We start from the raw sequence: 16,073 nt of genomic DNA on the forward strand, positions 1-16,073 counted from the left end.
CCTGAGCACAGCGGGAGCGCTCCTGCCTCTTCGCTCAAGAGGCTTTGTGTTGCTTTCTTGTTTCATGTTTTCCTCCTCTAAAAACTAGGTGTGTCTTATGGTCGGGTGTGTCTTATAGAGCGAAAAATACGGTACATAGTGTGAAATGCAGTAATCCAGTTTTGAGGTTACCAACACATGAACTACGGTGGTCAGGCTATGCGCAGCTTCTCTTATTAACAGTACCTGTACAGAATGGTGGTATTCAAATGATCGTCCACACCATAGTTTAAAAGAATCAGGAGCAATTATCATGGCCCATGTGCCCCCTTCTCCCTCCCTCACATGCACAGCTTAATGTGTTACTTCCTGTTTAGCTCAAACTACCATGGTTTGATCAAACCAAAGTTTGCAACATTCAAACACCACAGCAAACTATGGTTTAACCGAAACAAGAAAGCAGGGGGTGCTGGCATGGAGTTCATTCTCAGTCATCCAAACCATGGTTTACAGGACGATCAGGAGGCAGCCACCAGAATTCCTTTTCTTTTGCTACCCAACAGCTGCCTGCAACAGCAGCACAACCATGTCACAAACAGAGTTCCAATACGGATGATGTCGCCATCAAGGGGACAGTAGAGTTCAACCAGAAACACCCAATTAGGCTTTGAACACCAGGATCTCTACAGTCAAGGTACAACGAGGAGCGTGGGTGCCTGATTAGTCACCAAGAATTACGAGAGGGTAGTGATTTATTCTCCAAAATGGCAGGAACTTTCTTCACCTGCAAAAACTTGACATGCGGCCATGCAATTTTTGGTCACCTCTGCACAGTGGGCTGCATGCATGTTATACATCTCAGAGCAAACTTACCTGAGTCCTATAGGCAAGTTCTGGCAGGAGTCCACAATCGATGCAACGGCAGCACTTGAAAGTCTGCTGGTAAATAGCTTAGAGCTGCAGCCAGAAATGAGTGGGATACCTGGGGTTCAGGCAACCTTTAAGAAAGAAAACGGGGTGGGAGGGTTGGTTGGTAAACTTACATCTCCTACAAGTCAGTATACAATGTGCATAAACCTCCCTCCTATGAAGAAAACAAAAACCACACGTGTCTAGGTTTGCTAGGTTGCACTCCAGCGATGTAAAAAATTCTGAGCTTGCATGCAGCTGTGGCTGCTCCTGACACCCCAAATAATAATAATAATAATAATAATAATAATAATAATAATAATATTTTATTTATATCCCGCCCTCCCTGGCCAGAGCCGGGCTGAGGGCAGCTAACACCATTAAAATTACAGTAAATATATATATTTAAAATACAGTGGTACCTCGGGTTACATACGTTTCAGGTTAAAGACTTTGCTAACCCAGAAATAATACCTCAGGTTAAGAACTTTGCTTCAGGATGAGAACAGAAATCGTGTTCCGGCGGCACGGCAGCAGCAGGAGGCCCCATTAGCTAAAGTGGTGCTTCAGGTTAAGAACAGTTTCAGGTTAAGTACGGACCTCTGGAACAAACTAAGTACTTAACCTGAGGTACCACTGTACAGGTTAAAATGCAATTTAAAATGCAGCCTCATTTTAAAAGTAACCCATAGATCAAAACCATACATTGTCCCACACCAGGGCCAACCCGCCCATGAGGCAGACTGAGGCAGCCGCCTCAGGAAGCAGAATCCAAGGGGCGCCTCTGTGCCCCACCTCCCAAAAAGTGAAGAAGAGAAGTGGCTTCAGTGGCTTCCACTAAGTGAGGCTTCAGTGGAGGGTGGTACCTTCTCATTTCACCTCAGGAGCCCAAATGGAACAAGCCACTCCTGCCCAACACTCACTCTGATTGTCCACAAATGGGGCAATTCTCATTCTGGGCCAAGAGCATCACCCAGAGTCTCGCCCTCCCTGGCCTCTGGTCCACGGCTTGCTCTTCAGTAGTACAGCATGGAATCATGACACCTTTTACTTACCATCTGGACTGCCTGGGCTTCATTTCTCTTCTCAGTCAATGCACCTCAAGCTGTAAGAAAAACACAACGAGAATGTCTCATCCCAAGCAAAGCAAATGCAAGTAACCTTGGACCTATATAGTTCTTTAGATGCATGGGACTTTAAGAGTTTGGACCACTGTACTCTCTGAACAGTTGACTAGCTATGTTAAAAAAGCTCAGGGACGGAGAAGCACGGACTGCTTTATTATTGATTGGTATCCTTTTATTCAACACATGACAACAACTGGTGTCAATAGAAAGCCGCCTCGCTCCCTGCCAAAACAGAAAAAAATGGTCAGCTGGAGCTAGATCTAATACCAGACTGATCCTTCCCTTTACAATAATTCTTTTGTCCTCTATGTCTCATCAAAAGATGCTTGTTTATGATGCAATATTGTCTTCTTCCTGAATTCATTCTGCATTCTCTTCCGCTTTGTTTTTCTTTTGTAGTTTTGACTTGTAATATCTGTTGTAATTTAGAATTCAATTTAAAAAATATATAAAATGTTGAGCCTAAATGTAGGAACTTGTTCTTTCCATATGTGTGCTTAGGGCATGATGGGGCGGTGGCAACACTCATCACAACCAGAGTTCCTTGGAAAGGTGGGGGGGGGGACTGTAATAAATAAATGAAGGACCACACACCTTCCGTCAATGCAGTACTGCAGGATAATATAAAACAGGTACATAAGCTTTCAGAAGCAATCAACCATATTCACAGGAGATGGACCTCTCAATCATCAATCAAATGAACAGTAGTGGATGGCCGGATGGGGCAGTGGCACTGAACTGACCTCCCTGCAGCCAGGGCAGAGAATGGGAGGTTGGCACAGTGCAAACACACCAGCAGAACCAATCTGATGTTCCCTTTGGTGAATTTGCATCCCACCAACCTCACCCCTTTCCCTCTCTGTTTTGTTACACAGCAACGACACAGGCAACTAGAGGTCAGGTGAACACCACAACGCCACTCCACAGTCCTCTACTGCAAATTATTCATGGAAGTGCACTAATAATTGCTGGGTGCTAGGAAGAAATATCAGGGTGATGCGATAATGAATAAATGAATGGCCAACCAAAGACCCCATGCACACACATGCGGGCATACATACACCTTACATCAGAGCAACGTTGTGATCCCAGAACATGAATATTAACCGTAAAACAGAAGAAGAGCACAACATATAAGTAACTTATAAAATGTATGGCCGCAGGTTATGGCGATGACTCAGATAGCTTTAAAATGTGCCAGACAAAGTAATGCAGAACAGGCCTGCTGGTGGCTGCTACTACCACTTGTAAATAAGCTCACCCAACTTACTAGCCTGCGAAGACATTTACTAGCCTGCATTTCCATGTTAGAGTAGCAGCCAAAGTAAGAATACAGGCTGCTAGCCCCTTAGCAGGCTTGTAAAAGAGGAAAGGGGCAGGGGAGACAAAAAAAATTCCACCCAGGAGAGAAACAGAGTGATCCACCGCAAGCTCTGCTGGCCATGATGGGCTCTGTGGCTGGCACAGAGGAGGAGTATAGGCTTTCTGGTCCCCCCACTACATGCTGGGTTTGTATTTATAGGGGTGTAGCTGAGGCTCCAATACTTTAGCCACCTCATGAGAAGAGAAGACTCCCTGGAAAAGACCCTGATGTTGGGAAAGATGGAGGGCACAAGGAGAAGGGGACGACAGAGGACGAGATGGTTGGATAGTGTTCTTGAAGCTACCAGCATGAGTTTGACCAAACTGTAGGAGGCAGTGGAAGACAGAAGTGCCTGGTGTTCTCTGGTCCATGGGGTCACAAAGAGTCGGACACGACTAAATGACTAAACAACAACAGCTCATCGACAGCATACCTTACAAAATCCAGGTGATCCAAATTGGGATGCTCTGCTGACACATGCCAGAGTGCCAGACCAAAAAACAGGACATTCTGGGATTCAACCAGAAGCCGGGATGACTTCTGTAATTCCAGGATGTCCTGCTTAAATCGGGATGGCTGGGCAGCATGTGGTACAGCCCCTACTTTGCAGATGAAAGGTCCCAGGTAGGACTATGAATGTCCCTTGGTTGGAACCCCAGGGAGCCACTGAGCCCTAATACTGAGCTGGACTAACCAGTTGGTCTGACTCAGAATAAGCTTCCTATGTTCCTGCGCTTTGCTACCCATCAGCTTCCCAGAAACATCTGCCTGGCCACTTCAGGAAACAGGATGCTGGGCCAGATGGACCTTTGACCTGATCCAGCAGAGAGCTCTTCTTGCATTCATGTCATCCAGGCAAAGGCTCAAGGCTCATAGCCCAAGAGGATGCTGGTGATCTTACACCAATTCCAGTGACGGCCAGGAGCAAGTCCTTTGCAGGGACGCTTGGAGGTCGCGCCGTAAAGCTGGGTGAGCCTAGCTGGCCTATGCAACAGCTAGACAATCGCTGCATGAAAACCGCCTTCCCTTGCCAGTTTGTCAAGTTTTGGCTCGTCTGCTTCACCTTTCCAAACAAGGATGGAGACAGAAGACACCCATCACCCCCTGGGGGCAGAGGGGGTGGGAGATTCTGTTGGCATGGTGACTGACAGTAGCCCCCGCTTCCTTTTAACTAACAGGAATAAAAATGTTTTGTTCTCATTAAGGAAAAAGAGAGCTGCATTCCTGATTGGTGAGTAACGTCTCTGCCTGCGAGTTAATCTCCCAGAAAGCTGTGGCAGCCTGGGATGGAGTTTCCAGTCTGACCCACTCAGCCACTTTTCTCCTGTGCCTCTCTAGATACTCGTGAAGAGGGAGTTTCACCCAGGTTGGGGCTCACACTGCCCCACCCCACTTCGTGCTAGGGTCCCAGAATAGACAGGTGTTTCCTCACAGTGCCCAAGGGGGTATTGAGAGACACAACTGGTTGTAGGGGTGCGGTTAATGTTAATTCTTCAACTCTTATTTGTGATAAGGCTGATCAACCATCAAGGTTCGCAGTTTTCCAGGTCAGGGAAAGCTTTTCACACCATTCTGTCCGATGTAGCATCGACCACACTGACTCCAGCACGTTGCAAAGGATTCTGGGGGCATGTTCTGGGATGCACGGTGCATTCATGCAGGCCACTGTGGCCAGGCCTATCAGCCCATTGAACCACCTCGCAGGAACTGAGAGCGTACCCTAGAATACACACAACAGTCTTTTGCATTGCTATCTGTGTTGGGCTCAGAATTGGCATGGGGTAGGGGAAGCCGGGAGAAGTTAGGGAGGTGGAAAGGGGAATAAAATACTTTTTCAGCAGCAGCTGCAAGCAAAACTGTTCCAGATAGCCACATTGCAGTTACAAATTCTGGTGAAAGTAGCAGCAGCAGCAAGCAATTTTATCATAATCACATCTTTTTCGTAAACCGCCTTGAGGGGTTTTTCTACGATCAAGCAGCATGTAAATGTTATGAAATAACTAAATAAATCACCAAGCAACTTGCTTTTCAACGAAACTTATCAACCATTAATAACCTTCGAATTGTGGAATCCTTCCTCCTCCTCAGATAAGTTTCCAAGGAAATTCATGGTTCAAAAGCCAAGTTTTGCAAAAGCTTGTTTAAATTCGCTTCCGGGGAACTGAGCTGCAGGGAACACACACACACACACACACACACACACACAGAGAGAGAGAGAGAGAGAGAGAGAGAGAGACACTCTGCTTTGATCTAGCAAGCTCAGCATTTGGATTGCCAACATACTTGAATTAAGGGCCAAGCAGAAAGGCCTGATTTCAAAGTGTTTAAAATAAAATAAAATAAAATAAAATAAAATAAAATAAAATAAAAAAATTAAAAAAATAAAATAAAATAAAATAAAATAAAATAAAATAAAATAAAATAAAATAAAATAAAATAAAATAAAATAAAATAAGGCATTTGTTAAGGGTGCTGAGAATTCTGTTAGGGATCTCCCAACGGTTCTCCCAGGAGCTTCTGGCAAACGTTATTAAAACCCGTGCTCTTCTGTAGCATAGAAAGGCCACAAGTATCTTTGGATTGAATTAAACTGGTTTTCTCGGCACCTTTGCAAAAAAGAAAATCAGACAACAGCCAGGAGAGGATCCGTTACCTGAATTTTCCCCTCTTCTTTTTATGCCCAGAAGAATGTGACTTGCAGATCTAGCTCGCAAACCATTCCTCTTACAATGCCGACTCCCTGGCAGGTGGCCTACAAGCCCTCGAAACCATCTGTGATATGAGCAATTAGCGCAAAATGCGAGCTTCCCAACTGACAACATGGGCAGGTTATTTCCAGCGGAGAAGGAGTTGTGTTCCAATAGGCCCAGGCAGGCATTTCACACCCTGGCATCTAAGCTTGCTCTCCGCCTGCCTGCCTGCCTGCCTCCGGGTAGGAAGTTTTTCTGCAGCTTATACCCCCCCACCCCACCCCTCCTCCAGAGAGACAAAGGGCCTTCTCACAAACACCTCAATGAAGGAGGCAGCTGAATGAACAATGATGCAAACCAACCTTGGCTAACAAGCTCTGCCCAGTGTCCATTAGCTCAAATTTCTCCCAGTCCAGTGAGCAAAGCTGAAGAGGCTGCAGTACTGGGCACCTCTGCCCACCCCCACACACCCGGCCTGCAAATTTAGGGATCTGTGGGAATTACTCCGCTCCTTACTCTCTCTCTCTCTCTCTCTCACACACACACAAATGTGTACACTAACCAAGCATTGGCTAGAATAGAGCACAACCAGAAACAGCTGATCATAATATTAAGAGATCAGAGCCATTCATTGGGTTTGGCCATACGATTAGGAACAGACATGTCTTCAAACATTGCATCTCTCTACACTATATGTTTAAAGCAGTATTGTACTACTACTACTACTACTAATAATAATAATAATAATAATAATAACTTTTTATTTATATCCCACTCTCCCCAGCTGAAGCCAGGCTCAGAGCAGCTAACAACTATAAAAGTAACAAAATTTACATAAAATCACAGCCAATTGATTGAAATGCATTCTAAAACCAATTCAAAATCAAATTAATGGCAACTATTGGGCTAAAGTTCTGTGAGGACTACCAAAGGAGGGGGTCATACTGTGCCTTGGCCAAAGGCCAGGTGGAACAGCTCTGTCTTGCAGGCCCTACGGAAAAATGTCAAGTCCCGCAGGGCCCTAGTCTCTTGTGACAGAGCGAGGCCATGGCCAAAAAGGCCCTGGCTCTGGTTGAAGCCAGTCTAACCTCCCTGTGGCCCGGGATCTCCAAGATGTTTTTATTTGAAGACCGTAAGGCTTTCCCCCAGAGACTCCTGTAGTTTGTGAAGGGTGCAGAGAGTTGCTGGGAAGAGTGGTGATAATGATAATAATAATAATAATAATAATAATAATAATAATAATAGGTTGTCCCAGTCACACTGGGCGGCTTCCAGCAAAATATAAAAACACAATAACGCATCAAACATTAAAAACCTCCATCGCGGTGGGGTGGGGGAAGCCATGCCTGTTTAAAGTGGTATGATCCTGCTTTAAAACTATAGTGTAGATAGGGCCAATATGTGAGGAAATGCCTCCTGTTGCCTCTTCTGAATGTAGCGCCATACCCATTTCTTTGATTTACGGAATACACTTCCACAAAGATGTGTTGGCAGTCTCTGCCTCGGACAGGTTTAAAAGGAGATAAATTCTTGGGGAAGGTTAAGTGTATCAACCACCACTACTAGCTATTTTTGTTTTATTTATTTGTAAGAGATGCTCTAGCCTGCCCTCTGTCACATGATCCAAAGGCAGTTCATAATAATACCATGCCACCATAAAACCAAATCAACAGAAAGGAGGTCAAAATAAAGCACGCCTTAAAAAATATCCAGCGAGCCGCAACTTGGGTTCTCCACTTGCAGCACCGATGGGATTTGTAATAACATTAAAATGTCCAGGCAAAGAGGGCAGTTTTCCCCTGGCACAAGCATGACAAAGGTTTTAAGAACATAAGGAGAGCTCTGCAAAATGAGGCCAAAGACCCATCTAGTCCAGCATTCTCTTCACACAGCGGCCAACCAGATTCCTGTTGGTGGTAGTTGTGCCTGCAGGGCGGAGGTGGCCAACATTTACGGCTGAAGGGTTGCATCCAGGCAGGCAGACAGACACAGGTTGCTGTGGCCAAAGTAAACTATGTCAGGATGAGAACAGAAATTGTGTGGCGGCAGGAGGCCCGATTAAGCTAAAGTGGTACCTCAGGTTAAGAACAGTTTCAAGTTAAGAACGGACCTCCAGAACGAATTAAGTTCTTAACTAACCAGAGGCACCACTGTACTATGCATGCAGACCACACAACATTCAAACACATGCACACACGCATAATGTTTATATGCTCTGCCTCCACAGTTGCTGGAGAAGTGAGAGCTCTTGTGCTCAGGTCCTGCTTGTACATTTCCCACAGGAAACTGGTCAGCCACTGTGACAACAGGATGCTGGACTAGGTAGGCCACTGGCCTGATCCAGCAGGCTTGTCTTATGTATTCATGCCACTGAATACCAGGCACTTTGTTCTCTTTCAATTTACCCAGTTGTACGAATGGAAGGGAAAGTGCCAGGGAGATAACACTGAGGTAATACATAACCTGAAAAGCAATGACAAACCTAGACAGCATCTTAAAAAGCAGAGGCATCACCTTGCCGACAAAGGTTCGTATAGTTAAAGCTATGGTTTTCCCAGTAGTGATGTATGGAACTGAAAGCTGGACCATAAAGACTGTATTTTTGGTTTCTATGGAAGCCGCCCAGAGTGGCTGGGGAAACCCAGCCAGATGGGCGGGGTACAAATAAATTATTATTATTATTATTATTATTATTATTATTATTGCCGAAGAATTGATGCTTTTGAATTAAGGTGCTGGAGGAGACTCTTGAGAGTCCCATGGACTGCAAGAAGACCAAACCTCTCCATTCTGAAGGAAATCAGCCCTGAATGCTCACTGGAAGGACAGATCCTGAAGCTGAGACTCCAATACTTTGGCCACCTCATGAGAAGAGAAGACTCCCTGGAAAAGACCCTGATGTTGGGAAAGATGGAGGGCACAAGGAGAAGGGGACGACAGAGGACGAGATAGTTGGACAGTGTTCTCGTAGCTACCAGCATGAGTTTGACCAAACTGCGGGAGGCAGTGGAAGACAGGAGTGCCTGGCGTGCTCTGGTCCACGGGGTCATGAAGAGTCGGACACGACTAAACGACTAAACAACAACAAGTTTAAGAGGAAGCCCCTGATGTTGGGAAAGATTGAGGGCACAAGGAGAAGGGGACTACAGAGGACAAGATGGTTGGATAGTGTTATTTTTGTTGCTGTTTAGTCATTTGTTGTTGTTTAGACTAAACGACTAAACAACAACAAACGACTAAACAGCAACAAAAATACATAACCTGCTTGACTTTTTTTTAAAAAAAAAAAAAAATAACAACAACTCTTTGAGGAATGAGCACTCCAGTACATGAGATGGCAGGGCACTGGCAGGGAAATGCTAGTTAGCCATGTCCAGATGACCTGTTCAACAAATATTCGTCCAGATTTACCGTATTTTTCGCCCTATAGGACACACTTTTCCCCCTCCAAAAATGAAGGGGAAATGTGTGTGCGTCCTATGGGACGAATGCAGGCTTTCGCTGAAGCCTGGAGAGCGAGAGGGGTCAGTGCGCACCGATCCCTATCGCTCTCCAGGCTTCAGGAGAGCCCCACCGCCAGCCCCACAAACTCGGGGGACAGTGGGAGGCGCAGCGCGCCTTTCCCGCTGTCCCCCGACTTGGTTAGAAGGCTGGCGGGGTGGGGGAGAAGCCTGCTCCTCCCCGTCGCCAGCCCCACAAACTCGGGGGACAGTGGGAGGTGCAGCGCACCTTTCCCGCTGTCCCCCAACTTGGTTAGAAGGCGGCCAGAGGGCTTCCCCCTCCTCCAGCCCTGCGCCTGGGGGGGGGGATAATTTTTTTCCCCTTTATCCCCCCCCCCCCCAAATCTAGGTGCGTCCTATGGGCCGGTGCGTCCTATAGGGCGAAAAATACAGTATTTTTGCAGAGAGATTAGATGACGATGCCTATTTAATGAGCATTCATCCTTTTTTGTTTGTGGGAGGGTTTAATACCCCTTGCCATCAAGCGTCATACCCAACCCACCCACCCACCCACCCTCTCCTTATCCCCCAAAGTCCAATCTTTTCAGGGACGAAGGGGTTTGTTTCACGAGAGCTTCAAATCAGGTTCAAATGTGCAGCTGGAATTTGGTGATCTTCTTACTGTTTGAACTGTGCGTCTACGATAAAAGGGATAGAGTTCTGGGCCAGTCACTGTCTCTCAGCCTAACCTACTTCATCGAGTTGCTGTTGGTGGGGAAAACTGGATATGAGCTCCTTGGAAGAAGGGATAGAAATTGTGCTCATGCCATCCCATGCTCCCAATCGATTCTCCACCATTCTGTCATTTTTTCCCCTTCCCACATCGCCTGACTTGCACCTGTTATTTTCTGATGCCTATCATCTTATCCACACATACAACGTAACATGTTTCTCCATGGGATATTGTGCGTGCTGTTGCCATGTCTGTTTTGTTTGTGCTGCAGTAAACATTCAAAAATCCTAGGGTTTGGGTCAAACTGAGGAAGGGGCTTGGATATAAAAGAGGGCAAAATTGCCTTTCTCATTTTTGCATGTTGGGGGTAAATTTATGGCCGGGAGAGCAGAATTAATTGGCACATGAATGCTCTGCGAGTTCCTATGCTGCTGCTGTTATTTAACACTGACACAAGCACCTAAAACTTGGTAAGTGCTGCACATACATTAAAAATATATGAGTTGTGGCCTCAAATCTCAAAAGTTCCTTCCACCACAACTTTCTTCCTCTTTAAGGTGCCACATGGGTCTTAGTTAAAACATTTTAGGATATTTGAAAAAGAGAAGGATAACTGAGAGACCGGAGGTAATGCTGTGTGCGTTTGAGGCCGGCCAACATCTCTGTTTCTTGTCCTAAAAAGAAAATTATATAACATATTTTACCAAAAAAAATATATATGTATGGATATTAAAGATTCATAGCACTGCTGGAGATGTGTGGCAAGTCAAAGCCCTGGCAGTGGAGGCAGCAAAGTTTTGTTTGTGCTGAAGAATTTTCACCTTCTCTAGGAAATCCAAGTGACACACGCAGTTTCCTTTTGCTGGGAGGCAAGCATCGTTGGGTGGTCTTGTGGATCTTTGTAAAAACAGGCCACAAGCTACCCTAATGGACTGCAGGTACTTGTCTTATAAAAAACTTTTGCCTTGCACTTAAGGTGAGCAAACAGCCACGCAGAAAAAGGAAAAAAAAGCAAGTTCTTGCAGGAAGTGTTACAAAACATGGTTCGCCATGCAACAAAAGGGGGGGGGGGGACAGAGAGGAGGAAAGCAAGAACCCATCTGAGCAGCTCTGAAGGGAATAATGGTAAAGGTAAAGGGACCCCTGACTGTTAGGTCCAGTCGTGTCCAACTCTGGGGTTGCGGCGCTCATCTCGCTTTATTGGCCGAGGGAGCCGGCATACAGCTTCCAGGCCATGTGGCCAGCATGACTAAGCCGCTTCTGGCGAACCAGAGCAGCGCACGGAAACGCTGTTTACCTTCCTGCCAGAGTGGTACCTATTTATCTACTTGCACTTTGACGTGCTTTCGAACTGCTAGGTTGGCAGGAGCAGGGGGGAATAGTTCTCTTAAATGCTCTCAGCTCCCTTGAGAAAAAAAACTACATTTCCTAGGATTCTTTAGGGGAGGGGGGGAGGAAGAATCCATGACTGTTCAATAGGTATTACAGCACTGTGGTGGTCATGGGGCCCTGAATTTCATTACTGTATTTGGCTGCCACTGTAATGCAGAACGCCACGCCAGAGACGCATGCCCCTCATTGGCAAACTCTTTAGGGCCAAGGTGCCCCACACACAGTTCCCAAGGTCCTGGCTGCCCACTTCCTGGCCGGTACCTCGTGGGTTAACATGAACATTCCTCTCTCCTTCTGACCTGAGCGGTGCAGCTTGAGTCCAGGCTATTCTTTGCGCTCTTGATAAAAGCATGTGAAAGCTGAAGGCCTCACACATTCCTCCATTCAGTGCTTGGCTGCCTGCCTGTAAACTGTCACTCCCTGGCACCCAGGCCAGAGAGGGAGAGAACTGCAGGGAACGCAAGCCAAACTCCCACCCAGGGCCAGCTGCGCTTAAAACTGCACCCTCCCCATCTTTCCCCACCAGGGAGATCAGATCCCTTCTTCCGGCAAGTGGAATAATAATAATAATAATAATACCACTCCGTTTTGGCTCCAGTCAGCATCTTTCCCCAGAAGCCGCCCCCTGTCCCCAAACCTGTGCGAAAGAGCGCACCTTACTCACCCCTCGGGAACAACTCAGAACAAGCCCCACTAATAGCAGGGTTGTGCCCTGTTTATGTAAAACTTTTGAGAAAGGCAGGAGACAGGACTGTGTAAGAAGGTTCCTTGGGGTGCCCTGACATTTAATTACCTCAGGCCCCACCTGTCCCAGGCCCACAGCCTGGCATGGCTGCAGTTACGGCAAGAACATGTTTAACAGCACCATTGTGCTTATATCGCGAGGGGATCTTTGCATCCCCAGGGAGCCTTTCGTTCATTAAAGAAACAACAACCCAGAACTAAATTAAAACCAGCAACGCCACCAAACCCGACTCAGCAGTGGCCCAAGTAATGCTTTAAAACCACCACCACCATCATTTAAAAAAACCACAACAACCACCCCCCAAAGCACCTTATTTTTCTTTTCCTAACTTTCTATTTAAAAAGACAGCTAAGTAAAGGAGCATGTTTTTTAAAAATAAAGCAATCCCGTGCTAGTGACAATGAAGGTATTTTTAGATATTACAAAAATGAAAAAGCCTCAGCAATCTGGAAATGGGTGATGGGCCAGCAAAGGAGGCTCACTTCACCAGTCGGATTTGCAGCTGTAAACTTGAGGGCTCAGGGCTGTTTGAAATTCTGTGCCCTGAGTTTCTTAACATCAAAATTTTGCATTAAGACGACAGAGAGGGAGAGAGGGAGGATTGGACAAGTACGGGCACACATTAAAGGCAAAGCCAAGAAAGGAGGAGGGATTAAAAAGAATAGTTACAGGAGCTTTAAGAATCACAAACACAGGGCATATGTATATACCCAAAATGATCTGGCATTTGCAATCAGTCACAAATGAGGCTTGGTCACATAAGCTTTCCATGGGTTGTCATTTTGCTTTGTTCTTAAATTCACTTTCTGCCACTTTTTATGTTTTTGATTGTTCTTTAGCTATTTCTTTTATTATACTCTGTACATTGCCTTGGGCCATAAGCAGGACAGATAGCGACAGCAGCTCTGCACTGGCCAGACGGCCCTTGGAAGATCATCTGCTGTCACAGGTATCCCTTCTGCCCTTAGTTTTTTACACTAAATGCAGCAGCAGCAGACCTTGCTGCTAGCATTTCTCTACAATCAGTGGGTGAGGCAGGTGTTTCCATTCGGCCCATTTTATGCATTAAGGCTTGCTTCCAGCCTCGGAAGTGCCCGGTGTATACCTCTGAAGTCGCACTCAAGCGAAACCCCACCTGACAGCCCAAGCTGACAAGGCGCCAGCTGCTCTGGTTAGAAATCAAGAGGTGTCAGGAGCTGAAACAATGCAGGGACGGTTTTAAGGATGGAAACGCCTTGCATGGTGAAGGGCCCTTAGGAAGCCAAAGGAAATGCCATTTCTGATGTGAGACATTACAGCTTCGGGCCGCCTCCGGACGTCACAATAAAACATATCTAAAGAAGTGTGCATGCACACGAAAGCTCATACCAATAACTCACTTAGTTGGTCTCTAAGGTTTATTTTGTTTTGACTACGGCAGACCAACACGGCTACCTACCTGTAACTAGAACAATAAAACATGTTTTTTTTTCCTTCTTGCAGGGTTTGGGGAACCTTTTTCCTGGGGGACCTTCTGGGGTCTGGATGTAGTGATGGGTAGGGCCATAGGCATAAGCGGAAAGAGGGATGGGTGCGACTTCTACCTCGCAGGAGGCTACATTCCAGCCACACCAAAGTCAGAGGTTTCTACATGCACACACTTCCATCCATCCAAGCAAGCAAAAGGGTGTTCTCATCATTCAAGGACATGTCCCGACCCAGGAAAAAGTACAAAAGGAGGGCATGATGCAGGGGTGTGGCCTATGGAGAGTCTGATAAGAGAGGCCTAGACTGGGATGCAGGTCTGAGGTTCCACACTCTTGGGTTATTTTAGTGGGAATGAGCCTGTGCATGTTTCAGGCTCACACAATCCCCACTCTCCTCGCCCTGCATGGCCGTGAGTTCAGAAGCTTTCACTACCATTTTCGATAACTACAGTTTAGTTACAGTGGTACCTCGGGTTACATACGCTTCAGGTTACAGACGCTTCAGGTTACAGACTCCGCTAACCCAGAAACAGTACCTCGGGTTAAGAACTTTGCTTCAGGATGAGAACAAAAATCGTGCTCCGGCGGCACGGCGGCAGCAGGAGGCCCCATTAGCTAAAGTGGTGGTTCAGGTTAAGAACAGTTTCAGGTTAAGAACGGACCTCCGAAACGAATTAAGTACTTAACCCGAGGTACCACTGTAATTAGGGGCGCTAGGGGAGAGGTATTATTATTAATTGAATTTATATACCGCCCTATACCCGGGGGTCTCAAGGTGGTTCACAGAATAAAATCAAGATATAAAACCACAAAATACAAAATAAAAACAGAACTTTCAAAAAAAAGGTACAGATCATTTGAGCGCATCAACAACAAATCTTTATTATGGTCATAGACCAGCATACGGAGGGAGGGGTACAATCGTTTAAAATCATTTAAAATCTAAACAAAAACAAAAACCATGTTTTGTTTTGTTATGTTTTTAAAAACTAAAAGGAGTTAAAACAGAGTATATATATAAAAGTCCATAAGAATCCAAAAGAAGCTAAGAAAGTCTAAAAGAAGGGTTAGGAACATCAGACAAGAGTTAAAGAGCGCAAAAGACTCTTTTCCATTTTCTAATAACTGGGCAAGATCTGCACGTGCAGCTTCTAATCTGCGTTGGCAATCAGGAATCATCATTCAAAATTCTTGCAAGATCTCAATCTGTTTTCTAATTGCATAATTTTCAGAACCTTCAGCTTTCATTTTCTCAAATCTTCTCTTCTTGCCGTTTTGCTTCTTTTTCATACATAACCTTTTCTTTTGCCAAGCGCTTCACAAAGCCCATTTAGTACCTCCGGTGGGAGACACGTTGTGCTCCTTCTGGGGTAGTTTGCTCACCTTTTGTCCACACCTTGCCCCTCAGCTCTCACCTGTGGCTCCTAGAAGCTGTCAGCATGCGACAGCGGCCACGCCCCAGGAATGGCTTCAACCGGTGAGGGTAGCCAATGGGTAGCCAACCCTCGATGAATGGACTTCCCCTGTATGCAAAGAGAGGCACCGGGGGATTAAGCGGATGAGACCAAAAGTGGGTTGAACGGTCAAGAAGGCATTTTCTGCACATGCTGCAGAGGGAAGTACCGTATTTTTTGCACCATAACACTCACTTTTTTCCTCCTAGAAAGTAAGGGGAAATGTCTGTGTGTGTTATGGAGGAAATGCCTACGGGTGGCATGCCTACGGATTTTCCTCCTCTAAAAACTACGTGCGTGTTATGGTTGGGTGCATGTTATAGAGCGAAAAATACGGTACGTAAGGGGCAGGTGGGGCTTGCCAACCTGGGAAGGTAGCCCATCTAGAAAAAGGAAAACTCTTATCCTATGCTGCCTTGAGGGATATCTTTGGGAGGAGAAAAGGCTAAGAAGTAAACCCTACATGAATCTGGAGTGGTTCTCCGTAAGACGGCTGGATGAGCAACTCCCGCAGCTAAGCTGGCGTCAAACATATTGCTCTGCTTGGACCACATCAGCGAGGCCGAGAGAGGTGTGGGTGTCTTGTCATCTGGGCATCCCCAGGTTGGTCACTTCGGTGCTGCTAACACAGAGGTCCAACTTCACCTCCAGAGACGAACTCCATTGTCTCTCGAGACAAACGGTTGCCAACAGCAGTTTAGTAGCCCAAACCACGATTAATCTTAACTGGAGTTGGTTGAATCGAGCAATCTTTATACAGTGGTACCTCTGGTTG

At 46.1% G+C, this 16,073-nt stretch overlaps 1 protein-coding gene across 3 annotated transcripts in view; it reads right to left on the reverse strand.

Moving 5' to 3' along the window:
* Positions 1 to 16,073, reverse strand: part of PLXNB1 (plexin B1) — a 155,613-nt gene that overhangs the window by 123,543 nt on the left and 15,997 nt on the right. For 2 of the 3 annotated variants that reach the window (XM_079957669.1, XM_079957667.1), the window contains exons 2-3: positions 1,944 to 1,993; positions 853 to 977 (exon numbers count right to left, since the gene is read on the reverse strand). The gene's annotated coding sequence lies outside the window, so the exon portion shown is untranslated. Of the gene's footprint in view, positions 1 to 852; positions 978 to 1,943; positions 1,994 to 6,031; positions 6,273 to 16,073 lie in introns of those variants that run through there. The other variant, XM_079957668.1, reaches the window with a different exon arrangement.

This window comes from Podarcis cretensis (assembly GCF_951804945.1).
Source record: "Podarcis cretensis genome assembly, chromosome: 2".
Classification (NCBI taxonomy): domain Eukaryota; kingdom Metazoa; phylum Chordata; class Lepidosauria; order Squamata; family Lacertidae; genus Podarcis; species Podarcis cretensis.